Source organism: Centruroides sculpturatus, unplaced genomic scaffold (assembly GCF_000671375.1).
Source record: "Centruroides sculpturatus isolate CEXI.00-Female unplaced genomic scaffold, Cexi_2.0 scaffold997, whole genome shotgun sequence".
Taxonomy (NCBI): Eukaryota; Metazoa; Arthropoda; class Arachnida; order Scorpiones; family Buthidae; genus Centruroides; species Centruroides sculpturatus.
The window spans coordinates 279,081-292,864 of record NW_019385146.1 but is presented as its reverse complement, the minus strand read 5'-3'; the positions used below and the strand labels follow the sequence as shown (position 1 = coordinate 292,864).

Here is a 13,784-nt window from a genome sequence, read left to right as displayed (position 1 = left end):
CAAGTAACTTGCCAAGATCTTGCAACACAGTTTCCTCCATAGTCTGATTTTCTCTAATCCATGTTAATAGAGCATCCCTAGTAGAGTGATAGTACCTCTTATGGTAGTACAAAACTGCTAACCACCAGGGGCGAATTCTTTGGACTTGCTTAGCATGCACCGCATGCTTAAGAGAAAGTTTTGACTGTCAATATACTTTTTATATGAGAACAAATATGCCAATAATAATTTATTCTAATGTGTAAACTCTTTTATCATTTGTGTTTACTTTTACGTTGGCAGATAGCAGCTAGCCGTTTTAAGTCAGTGCAATGCTTGCGGGAACTCGATCGCTCGTGTGGAGGTTTGCCGCAGCAAACAAGTGCACATGCATGATGTCATTCGAAGCATTTAACACGGCCAGATTGTATCGAAATCTTGTAGTACCCAGTCAGCATATATGTATTGTGTACAGGAGTGCATCTACATAGAGATTAATAGGGCTTAAGTGCTGGATGCCCAGTGTCAAGGGCCTACAAAATTTGAATTATTATCATAAATTTTTAATACTTTTTCATTATAATATATTTCATATGTTTCGCATGTAGATATGAGAGGTGTTCAAAAAGTATTGAACCTTTGGTTGGCAAAAATACATTTATTGATTTTGAAACCCTAATCCCCCTTAAAGTAGTCTCCTTGGTAATGTATACACTTCTCCCAGCACTCCTGCCATTGCTGGAAACACTGCTGGAATGCATCTTTTGGAATGGGCATCAGCTGGCCTGTCGCATTCCGCATGATGTCTTCTCTTGACTCAAATCGGGTTCTTTTTAGCGGCATTTTCAGCTTGGGAAATAGCCAAAAGTCAAATGGAGCCATGTCAGGAGCGTACGGAGTGTGACGAACTACAGGAATGTTGTGTTTGGCGACGAAAGTCTGAATCAGATGCGCAGAATGGGCGAGTGCGTTATCATGATGGAACTGCCAAGTTTTGGTTGACCACAGATCTGGTCATTTGCATTGCACAGCATCACAAAGATGACGAAGGACCGCCTGGTAGTACTCCTTTATGATGGTTTGGGCCTTGTGGTGTGTACTCATGATGCACCACCCCATGGCAGTCGAAAAAAACTGTCAACATGACCTTGACATTGCTGTGGACCTGCTGCGCTTTTTTTGATCTCGGAGATGTTGAATGTTTCCACTGTGACAACTGCATGGTTTCTGCTTGGGTATCGCCAAGCTTTTGGCAAAATTTGATGCAATATCACTGCTCATGTTGTTCAATCATTTTCCAACTTACTGGAATCCAACGAGCACTCACTACATGTCCTCACTCATAGGCTGATTGCCAGCGACTGATGCTTCCTGCGTGCGGGAAAAAATTCAAGACTGCACATGACTGTCCCTTCCACATCTCCACTGAAGGAGGCCTCTGGCGCGTCATTGGTTTCTGCAGGAAAAATAAAGGTCCAATACTTTTTGAATACTCCTTGTATAATGGGCTTTATAATAGTCCATACTTTTTTATTCACATTTCTGCCTATTGTTTAGTTCTAGAGATAGGTCTATTATTCTTATAACTTTTAGCATGCCCAAAAATTTTGGTCAGGATTCACCATTGCTAGCCACATTCCCCATCAAGTAATAACTGGTACAGGTGGCAGTGCTGAATAATGGTTCTTGGCAGATAGATCTATCTCCAATGAATGCCTTCTGTTTGTTGCCTTCATTAGAGATGTCATCATTCCCGAGATGAAACAGTTCAGGATGCTGTATTTAGTGTGCATTTCTGCGACTAAGTGTATAATGTTTGCCCAACATGTTGTGTGAAACAATCTTGTGCACACTGGTATGAATTTTAAAGCAGTAGCATTCATATATGGAATGTTGTCTGTCAAAAGTTCAACAAAATTGTATAACTCAACATTCAAAAGTTTAAGAAATGTAAACACTACTTTGACAATGATATTACTGTTGCACTTCTCTACAATCTGTGATCGTACTACACAGGGTGGTTTTTAGATTCCAAGGCACACAACCAAATTTACAACTTTTTTATTTTTCACATCAACTGACTCATCTAGTATTAGCAGAATGTCAGCATGTTAACATATTTGTGCAGTAGTATCTAAATCTTTGTTTCCAACATTGGGGAGAATCCTGTGCAAGGTGCTTTCACTAGGCAAGTTTTCACTTGGAGATAGTTTCAGATTAGACTTCATCCACTTTTGGAACCCTTTGTGACAGAAAATATGCAAGGGAATGTGCAGAACAGAATGTGGAAATCATGTCTTGCCATCTTGAAGGTTTACTACTACTGAAAGCAGTAAATGGCAAGGTTCTTTGCTTGCTGCTGTTGCTACTATTCTCTTTACAATGTTTTGCATTTGCAATATGTGTACTTACAGTGGATTTCTTCTTGTAGCTGATCATAGTATTGCATGATTATAACACTTACGTGTTGTGGCTTTATGTTGAAGTCTTTGCTACTCAGATGTCTTTTTGACATATCTTATACTTCATGTATGTTCTGGGCTCTTTTATGGCCTTATTTTTCCTAACACATGCTTATTTAAAATTGTTTTCCTTCCACATGCTATGATGCACAAAAGGATTTTTAAATAACATTCAAAAACAAAAAATCAATTAAACTGTCGGAGTTTGAAAATCTTAATTTGTTGTATTCAATAGACCACCTGAAGATGGTAGTTATATACTACTGAAAGTACTAGTGTGATGTTAGCCGATTGGGGTGAGGAGTTTTCCGACATCTGAGTGGTCAACTCCGTTGTGTGGGAGTGTTAGGATTCACTGAGACAGGTTTCCATTGTAAACCGTTTATTAAACGTAGAAATTTTCTTACAAATTCCTTGATTGACGAGGTAGCACCGCAAAACACACGGATAAAGTCCAAATAAAGTTCAAAAAGTTCTGTCTTCATTACTTGTGGATGGACACTGATGGTGAAATACTCCATAGGCCATGGGGCGTTTATCACGGTTTCTCGTTAGACGAACTGATGAATCTGTAGATCGCTAGGAGGCACCCAAGAACAATGTTTCCACAAGTTCATAAATGTTCTTTTGATTTCCAAACATCTGGAGCATGCACTTCCAGGAGAAGAAACACTACGCATCCAAGAACTAAGAACCTTTGTAACTTGAATCGCACGGTTTTATAGATTTCTTAACCTCAGTCGCCTCTCCATTGGTCTCTCCTTGTCACCTGGTGAACATTTGAAACCTAATGGAGGGTGCGGGAGAGGTCAGTGTTGCGAATGAATATGATTCCTCTCTCTCATTGAGTTTTCCACGAATTTATCCGTTTCCATTGTTTAAGGAATTTACAAAAAAAAAAAAAAAAAAAAAATTGTATTGTTCAATCGAGACACCTAATCCTTTCCATTTGCATCTGAAAAGGAGCTCTTTATTTTTAAATCGACACCCCTCATTCGGACCTCTCAGTCGACCCCTGTTCGGGTCCTCACGCTAGTGGACGAGTTCATTCTCCAAGACTCCACTCCTGTAATGTCACAACACGTAAGTGTTATAATCATATAATAAATGTTGGCATGAAATGACATTGTATTATATCATAGTACTGCAGTATTCTCAGCACAAATTTTCATCTTCCACTACAAATCCTTCATCATGAAATTTGCATAATTGAAGATTTGCTGTAACCAGTGTCTTGGGAATTATATTAAGATATACATAATTAGAAATTTGGTTTATTCAAATTTCTCTAGCAATATATTAGATATAACTAATGGTTACCAGATCCTAGGGAGATGGGAGATATGTTGCCAATTATTTGGAATGAAAAATTGCTACATTTAAAAAAATTTTTTTATGTAAAAACGTTTAAAAACTTTTTGCTACCAAAATTTTAATAGGTTCTACTTTTTTGCTACTTAATTGAACAAATAAAAAAAATATCAAATTATCCAAAGTAAAAATTTAAAAATAAACAAATGTTTATCTTTTAAAATAAAATCTTAAAATAAACAGTAAATTTGTATTTAATATTAATGTGGGATTTAGACTAGTAACATTCCTAAACCGTTAAGACAATAAATTTACAAGGGGTTGCAGGGGAGACGAGGAAAATGAGAGAGAGGGATGAGTAAGGGGAGAAGAGAGGAAGACACAGTTGGTGACGATGCAAAAGGAAAAAAGGACAAAAAGATGTTACAAAGGTGAGAACATTATCTATCAAGACAGTTAAGAATGCTGGAAGATTATTGTCATTTCTAGTTCTCTGTTTCAATCACTATTCCTACATTACAAAAAACACTGCAATTTTTTTGAAAGAAAATGATTAAATCTTAATAAGGCATGAAGATAAAGTTTTTAATATTTAAAAATGATACCAAAAGAGGGCACCCAAAAGTAATGCAAACTTAATAGAAAAAATAATTTTAAGTTTGAAAAGTATAAATAAGAACTGAAATATAGTAAACAAGATTTGTATAAAGTATTTTCACGTGAATACATAAAAATGAGAAAGTCTATTTTTGGCATATTTAGTTTCGTGTGCCACTATGCTTCTACAGCCCTCAAAAAACTTTATCTTGCTGACTAGATATTATGGTTGGCAATAAGGTATGGAGAGACAAGGCATGGGAGTTTGACTGGGCTGCAGGAAAAACAATGACCTTGAAAAAATTCCTTAATTCTGCTTTAGCCAAAAATTTATATTTTATTCTTCTTTACTGCTTAATTACTTTTACACAATAGCTGGAAACGGAATGATATGGTATGCACTCATTTCATTGTTTCAGTAAGCAACTCATGGTCTAATTTGGATATTGCTTTATCTGCTTTTGGGTTGCCTTATTAATAATAATGGGCTGAGTTGTAGAAAATTATTATTCTGCAAGAGTAGATGTATAATTTAATAAAAATAATTTATTGATAATTATATTAATGAATGAATTTTGCAGCATTTATGAATATATTTTGTAAATCACATTACTTAAACAGTTTAAAAAAATTTCAGTTAGATAAGTTGTGAGCAACCCATACATGGCCCATGAAGTCCTAATATGTAACCCCTGGGACTTTGTCAAAGTAATTTTATCTTAGTTTTTTTGCCTTGTCCAGTATGCAATCCTAATTAAGCTGATTTTTGTGATAAAGACATACAAGCTAAACTTGACCACTGAAAAGATGATGATGAACTATAGTCTATATTACTACTTTATATATCATTAGCTTATATTATTTTAGAATCTAGTAATCTAGTATTACTAATTGTTAAGTTCTTAAATTGTTTGTTTAGAGAATGAATTTTTAATTTTTAAAAATCTTGGCATCTATATGAATATTAATACAGATATAGTAAAAACATTTAAACATTTTTGAGTTATATTTTGTATTAAATCATTCAGTTACTTTTTGAATTTAGATTATTTTGTCCATTTGGCATTAACTTGATTTAAACAGAAGCTGTAATAACAATGATCATAAAACAACAATTTTTTAGGAATATACATCCTTTGTCAGTAAAGTTCCAGGACAAAGCTCATAAAAAAATAGAAAATTGCAATTACAAAGTAATGATCATAGCTCCTGTCAAAGTAGTCCCTTTGGCTATCTATATCCAATTACCAATGTTTCTGGGGCCTTGGAAGCAAACAGAGAAAGCTTCAAGTGTGATGCTTGTTAGCTCATTTGTCACAACCCATTGGATGTCTGCGGTATCTTGACGAAACGTCCATTTTAGTTGCTTGACAAAATGTCCCTTTCAGTTGTACAGTGGAACCCCGGTTAACGAACGTCCTGGTTAACGACCAAATTGGTTAACGAACTATTATTTTGCAAAAATTTTGTCTTGGATAACGAACAAAATTCAGATAACGAACTTAACGGCTTTTTGTGTCAAATTTGTAAGCTTGCCGACTTTTAGGGAAAATCAGTTAATCGTGTGTCAGTGATGGTGTAGGGTCCATTCGTACGTTGGTGATGGTGGAGGAGACAAAGATGGCAAGTATTTTACAGTGAAAATCATTTATTAGAACGGGAAGATGCTTACATATTTGAGGTAGTTGGAAATGGCTTATCTACAGTATTTTCTCTCGGCACTGAGGAGTGGCGTATTGCTGGTCCTATGATAGCGCAAGCTGATCAGTCGTAGCCCCAGAGCGGACGAGATGGGTTCGCTTGGTTACAGAAGCGATGGTAGGTGACAGAGTCGCAACGACTGGAGTGGTCCGCGAGACACAACACAAATTTTAGCGGGAACGACTTCAGGCTTAATCCAGACGAAGACGACACAGATTAATCGCCATAGAATTTTTAGGAAAACTGCGTTTTGACCTTGATATTCGGGGTTTTTATAGTATTTCTTCCTTGAATCTCACCTTACGATTTGTCCTGTGTCCCATTCCTCGCTTCCCGATTGTTTTTCTCTGTGTCTCCAGGTGAAAACCGAAACCAGATCAGGTCACGAGAAAGGTTTGTTCGGAGGCGTTTATTTGACACCTGCTTGTCGACTCTGATCGGAGATTGTTGATAAGCCTATACACCTTTCGCTCATAATTTAGCCTATTGTTTCTGCTATCTGTCATTTTAGAACTTTAACGATCCTATGTGATGTTTTTTATACCCGTCAAATCTTTCCTTTTTTCCGAAAATTTAACCTAGATTGACTGTTTATGAGTTTTCCTATATTTTCATTAAAGAAAACCCATTTTACAAATAAAATTACAAAAATACTGACGGCTAGAACGGATTAATTGTATTTGCATTAATTTCTATGGGAAAAATTGCTTCAGTTAACGAACGGATTCGTGGAACGGATTACGTTCGTTAACCGGGGTTCCACTGTAATCCTTTATCAGAAAAGTGTGATTTTTTTTTCTTGTTTCCGTGAGTGAAAAAGCAACTGAAAGGGACATTTTATCAAAATATTGCAGAAGTTCAACAGGCTGTGACAAATGAGCTAAAAAGCATCACATTCAAAACTTTATCTGCTTGCTGGTAATTGTGTATACATAGCTAAAGGGACTAATATATATTATTTATTAGATCAGGGATGGGCAACCGTGGCCCACATTATTTTTTGCAGCCCACATTGCATAAAATATGATCAAATATATCAATTTCCCAGTTTAAAGAAGTATGCAGCAAAAAAGCAAAAATCCAAATGTTATTTTCTACAACTTATGTATGTGAATAATTTTTCCACAATGAATTTATTAAAAATTAAAACAAGAAACTGGCTAACAGACATATCAAAACTAATTTAAAACTTGCAGTGACTAATATTTAACTAAATATTTTCAATGTATTACATTTACATCAGTTCCAGAAGCTAAATTAAGTATACCTATGCTAATTTATAATTATAAATGAGTAAATAATTGTGATTTACTGGCATTTTGTTTTCTCTTTTCTCATCTATGCGGCCTACGTCAGCTCTAAAGTTTACATAGAAAAAGGTTGCCCATCCCTGCATTAGATTTCTATAGAAAATCATGTAGTTTTCACTCACGAAATTGAAAATAAATTTGTGGTATATATATAAAATTTCTTTTCAATAAATGTTGACTGACACTTTTTAGACTTTTATTATTATAAATATTTATTAGACTACTCTAATCATCTGAGCCAACGTAGCTCACTAGACAATGATTTTAAAATATTTTATATGACAAACATACTATGAAATTTATTTGGATTCAGTTCTGATTCATTTTGTACAAATCTGACCATAATGACATTGTCCAGCATGAATAAAAAGTGGAATATAAAATCTTATATTAGCCAGAAGCATGATGATTTGCATTAGATTTAAACTTAATCTCTTGTAACACTAGGCTGATAGTTCACTGTGTAGCTTTGGCCAATGTGGATCTTTGAAACCAGTAACAATTTTAGTTTGGCTTATTAATATGGTATTCAGTTAGCTCATTTTTATAGTAGTATCTAAATTTGAAACTTTAATTAAATAGATACAAGAAAATTTTTTGCTGTACTATGTCATATGTCTTAATGGAGGAAAATAAATATTACACACAAAAAGTAGGCAAATACATAAGCAATTTTAGGATTTTAATTAATTAATTAATTTAAAGTCTTTTGAGTTTATCTTCAAAGATGCTAACAAAAATAGTTTGGTTGCCATAGTTACAAGAGCAGTTACATAGTACGCAAGAAATTAAACAAAATATTAAATAATATTTTGTTTAATATGCTTACAGAAATGTAATGTATTTTTGTTAATCTCTCTCAAAGATGAATTTGAATTTCTTTGAAAGTCTCAAAAGAATAAGATTACTTTCTCTTAATAAAACAACATCTTGAAGTTACTTTATTTGCAGAATAATTTTTTATTAAAAAAAATGAAATAATTTGATAGAATTGTTCAGTATTAATTTCCATTTACTATAAGTATGTTATCAATAAGATATTAATATTAAATGATAAAAAGTCAATAAGTTTTGTGTGCATGTATGTATATAATAATAAATAATTATTATTATATACATACATACACAGATTTAAAAAAATTAGAGACACATAACTCTAATTATTATTATTAGAGTTATGTTTCTCTTTTTAAATCTGTTATCATTTATGCTATTATTCTTTTTTAAGATTAACTATGATTATGATACATTTATTAGTTGTTTATTTTGTTTATTATTATAACTAGATAATGCTGTATGACTTTTTTTTGTTATGGAAAATAATTCTAGACTTGTTCTGGATGAATAACATAAATTTTATATAATACAGAATTTTATTCAGATCTGAAAAATAACCTTATTATTTAAAAATTTAACTTATTAGAGAAAAATGCAAATTATAATTCATTCAGACCGCATTTTATCTAAGGAATACAATAATTCTATTCAGAAAAAGAAAATAAGACATAAGTGCTCTTGCAAATTAGAGGAAAAAACAAAGAAATTGTTTTCTTAAGCAGTTCATGATAAACATAGATACTAGTGAACAGCTGAAGAAACACTACTTACAATTAGAGTAAGTACCTATTAGAAACATGATAAATACTGATTTCTATGCTGATGTACTCAATAAGGAAGTTATCTGATATTATTCAAGGATAAAAATCTAGGACATAAATTTATCTTAATTTTATGTCTCAAGGACCTTTATAATTATATATATATAACTAATTATAATCCTGCATATGTTGATTAAAATAATGTGCTTTATTGTTTTACTTTTTCTTCAGTTTTTTTTGTGTTGATGTAACTTTCCAGTTTTCAATCTTATTTAAGATGACTGTATGTATTTATGCCTTCAATGTGTTATGTATACAATTTTTTGATTTTCATGAACTAAGTTAGTTTCAGTGAAGTAATATCTGAGATGTTTTTATTAATTATAATATATACTAAAAATTAATTTTTGATTATGTAATTTAATTATGCACTGCATAAAGTTGTATATTGGTATAATTTAATTATAAATAACTAAAATTAATTAGTTTGGACTTTTCACTTAGCAGAAGTGCTATAATTACTTTTTTTTTAATTCACTATTATCAGACATTGCTTTTTTGAATTAGAAGAAATATATTAATATAATTTTAAAACACTATTATACTTTATAGGAATTTTGTTAGCTCTAGAATTTACATAGCTTTAAAAGAAAATCCTTTATAAATGTTTTTTTTTTGACAGCTAAGAAAATGCTTACTGTTTACTCAATAATAAAAATTTAAGTTAAACATTTGTGTACTTATTTTGAATTATTTGAATTTTTTAATTGAATATTTATAGTGAGAATTTATTAAGAGTTGGAATGTGTGTACAATAATCATTTTAAGATCATGAATACAATTTATTGTATCTCACTATATCTATTTGTAAACTTAATCATAATTTATATACTTATAAACTCAGAAAATTGAAAATATATTAGATAGTATTCTTAAGTATCTGATTTGCATATTTAGATGTTATAAACAAATGAAATATAATTATTTGATTTCTTGCATATATTAATTTTTACATATATATTCTTGGAAAAATATTAATTAAAAACTTTAAGAAAGTATATTAAAAAAAACATATAAATTAATACAATGAATAATCTGTTTTTGTTTGTTTACAAATTGACTAAGTGTATCCACAAGTTTAGACTGAAAATTTACTCTGTTTTAAGTGCAAATCAATGCTGTACTTTTACTTTTCTGCTGTTAACTTGGCCTGGTAACTTGTATATAAGGGACATCAATGCTATTAAATTTTGAAGTACAGAACTCAAGGGGGTGGGAGATGGCAGGGGGTCATGTGTCATATCTTGAGTGGGGTTGGATTTAGTGAAAAGTTTACTCATCATTGGCATTTACAATATTTTTAAAAACTCATCTCTACTGTGAAAATTAAGCCTTTTTTTGCCTTTTACTTTCCCGGCTACATAACAAGGAATTATGTCAGATTTGACCCCCCAAGGTTTTTGCAAGTTTTGAGATATCCTAAACTCAAAAAAGGCAAAAAAATTCTATCTCTGTAAGTGTCGGCACCTATTTTATTTAATGTCTTAGATGAGGTAAAGATTAAGAAATGACATGGTAGATTGTATATAAGGGGTATTGATGCTATTAAATTTTGGTGGTTAAAAGTCAAGGGGATGGGGAGATGGACGGGTGTCTCAAACCATATAAAACACATGGGCTAGAATAATTCTAGCACATGCATTTATATAGTTTAACAAAAATCCTTTTAGTTCTACAATTTTACTTATTTCACCCATGTTTTACATAGCATTTTGATTATTCCAGTGGTCACTATAATAATCTTAGATAATTATATTTACTTTGAAAACTTTTGTACATGTATGTTAAATATATTTTGATACATTCAATAAATCTTACATAATTTTTTGCCAATATATTTGATATAATAGGACTGAAGAGGGGCATTAAGCCCAAAATTGAAATTTTCAATTGTTTATTATTTGCAATTTTGTGAGTTGCTATGGTTTTTCGTTTTCAATGTCATATAGTTATAGCAAATTTTTTGAAAAATATCTAAAGATAGACCAAAACTAAAAATATTTTAGCATTAAATAAAGGAATTGAATTTTTTGGAGACATTGTTTTGTTTTAATAACCAGAAGGGGGTTTTAAAAATTAAAAAGAAGGTTTAAAAATAAATGATGCTGATGAAAATGAGCCTGTAAAATAGCTAATTTAATAATTTTTTTTTATTGATGTTATATTCCCAAATCCATTAATATTATTACTGTTTGTTATAAAAGTATTTTGTGCTTTGGTTAGAAATTATTTATTCATGTTCATTGGCTAATAAATAATGTCAGTGTAATTTATTTGTTCTACAATGTCAATGCATGTATATAGGCTATGTGATAGCTCTTTACATTCTATAATTTTTTGTTTCATCAAACAGGATTTACTTTGCTGCTTATCTTAGATTCATTAACAGAAAAAGTTGGTCGTCTTGTTTAATTTGTAAAATTAATATTTCTTGGTATAAATTCATGCTTATTTATTATTTACTTTTACTTTTTTTTTATAACTTTAAAATAAGAAGTGTTCAAGTTTCTCTTATTTATTTACAGAATTAATATTTTAATTTTAAAAAATGGAAATTTTTTGTGAATATTTCTAAATATATTAATCAATGTCGAAAAATTTCTGAGAAGTAATCTTAAAAGCAGGTGTTCAGCAGGTGTTTGATTTGAGTGTAAACTTTTTTCTTAGAAAAATGTCTACAAAATAATATAATTTAAACATGTCTTTCTTAATTCATTTATTAATTTTTAATATCTTATTCAAATATTTACGATAAATCAAATTACTATACTCTTCATATAGATTTAAATTATAAAATAAATAAATCCAGTTTTTTTTAATTAGAAAGAGAAAATAAGGATATATAAAAAAGGAATTTAAATTAATATTTAAAATTTTTAATATTAATTAAATTATAAAATTTATATTTGATGATTAATTATTTCTTATCTAAAGAGAAATCACTAGAGATCCTTGCATCTTATCCATCTCCAGAGAAACTGATTGATATATTATCTTATTGATCATAAAAAAAGAGAGCTTTTGTTTGTTTCTTTTCATCTGTTCTGGAATGAAATCAGATATCTAATCACACTTTGTCTCTCTTATAACTAGAATAATTATAATTATGAATAATAATTTTCAGGTATATATAGAATAAATTCTATTTTATTATTATTATTACTTTTCTACTGAATTAATTAATATTGGTTTTGATTTCTAATTAGATTATTTATTTTTAAACAAAGATCATTATGTTTATTATATGATTGCAAAGATTTTTATTTTTAAATAACAGGATCTTCTATGCTAAAAATATTATCTTTAGAAATATTAAAATATTTTCAGAATGTAACTGTTAGGAACATAAACATTTTTTAAATGAAATAAAATATTAATAAGACTAATAATTACAAGACTTTGATATTGAGTTATCTAAAGTAATGAGTTCCATTTAATTATTTTTAGTATTGATTAAAAAAATATGCTGTGAATTGAAAATATTTATTTTTTAAAATTTTACATATTGATGCTTATTAAATTATAATGTTTTAAGTAAAGTTTTCTGTAAATTAAAGATTTAATGTATAGTATAATTTAATCATTACAGAATATTTTGCTGGCAAAGCTTTTTAATTTATAAAATAATGCAAATCCTATTGATTGAAAGTTGTCTGGATATTGCTCTATAAAAAGATTGTTTTAAATTTAATATTTTTTATTTATTTGAGAATATTTTACATATACTAGATCATTTTTAAAACTGAACATTTAGAATTTTAAGTAGCTAGAGAAATAATATTGCTTTGAATACAGTATATTTAATTTGAGAATACTGTATATGTATTTAACTTAATGTAAAAAAATAGCCTGAAAGCAGTTCTTCTCCATAACCAATTATTTAAGTAAATTAGTTACTTAAATTATTCTCAGAATTAAAATATTAAAGATTTAAATGCAATACCCAATAACTAACAGATCTATGAATGCCGTCCTCAATTTTCACAAACGTTTGGCCCCAGCAGAATCTGAATTTGCAGTCTGATAAACAAGGATCAGTGTTTTAAGAAAATGTTACAGTATTAATTCTTACCACAAAATAACACAGCACTTCTATAGCATCGATTCACTCTAACATGGTTCGAGAATTGGGAACATCTCCCGTATAGCACTGTGGTTTTATAGCATGGGTTCACTCTAACACGGTTCGGGAATTGGGTAAAACCCTCGTACAACATAAAATATAATAAAGGGTGCATTCTTTTATACCTCCACATAACTCCGCGCGAGCATTCTAATTGTTTTCATGGCTACTTTAAATGCTCTTTCAACAAATAATCCATTTAATGGTTAAATTTTGCAATTGGGACCCATCTTTTGCCTCTAAAAGCTCATTTTAGAATTATAGATTCCTCCACACGATACTATTGATAATGTGGGCACCGCCGCCTTTCCTTCACCATCGTTCCTAAATGCCTACAAACAGCAATGCACTCCCATTGCAGAGCGACCGCTATTAATGAACACACCCACAAACTGTTACCAGTTGTTAATTCTCATGCTGAGATCATCATATAGGATGAATCTCTGGTAAAATGTTTACTTAAATAATAAATAAGTATTTTATCTATGAAAAAAATGAATAATAAATCCGATTTAAATAAGGATTTAACAACATGTTTTTTAATTTTTGGAACCTCACCCCCTTTTACACTAGTTCTTTGTTTCGTATAACATGGCAATTTTTTGGAACGTAACTCCTGTGTTATACGGGGGTTACCTGTATT

General features: G+C 30.5%; 1 protein-coding gene across 2 annotated transcripts in view; it reads left to right on the top strand.

Moving 5' to 3' along the window:
- LOC111635403 overlaps window positions 1-13,784 on the top strand; it is a 36,175-nt gene that overhangs the window by 9,223 nt on the left and 13,168 nt on the right. The gene's annotated exons all lie outside the window — the stretch shown is intronic.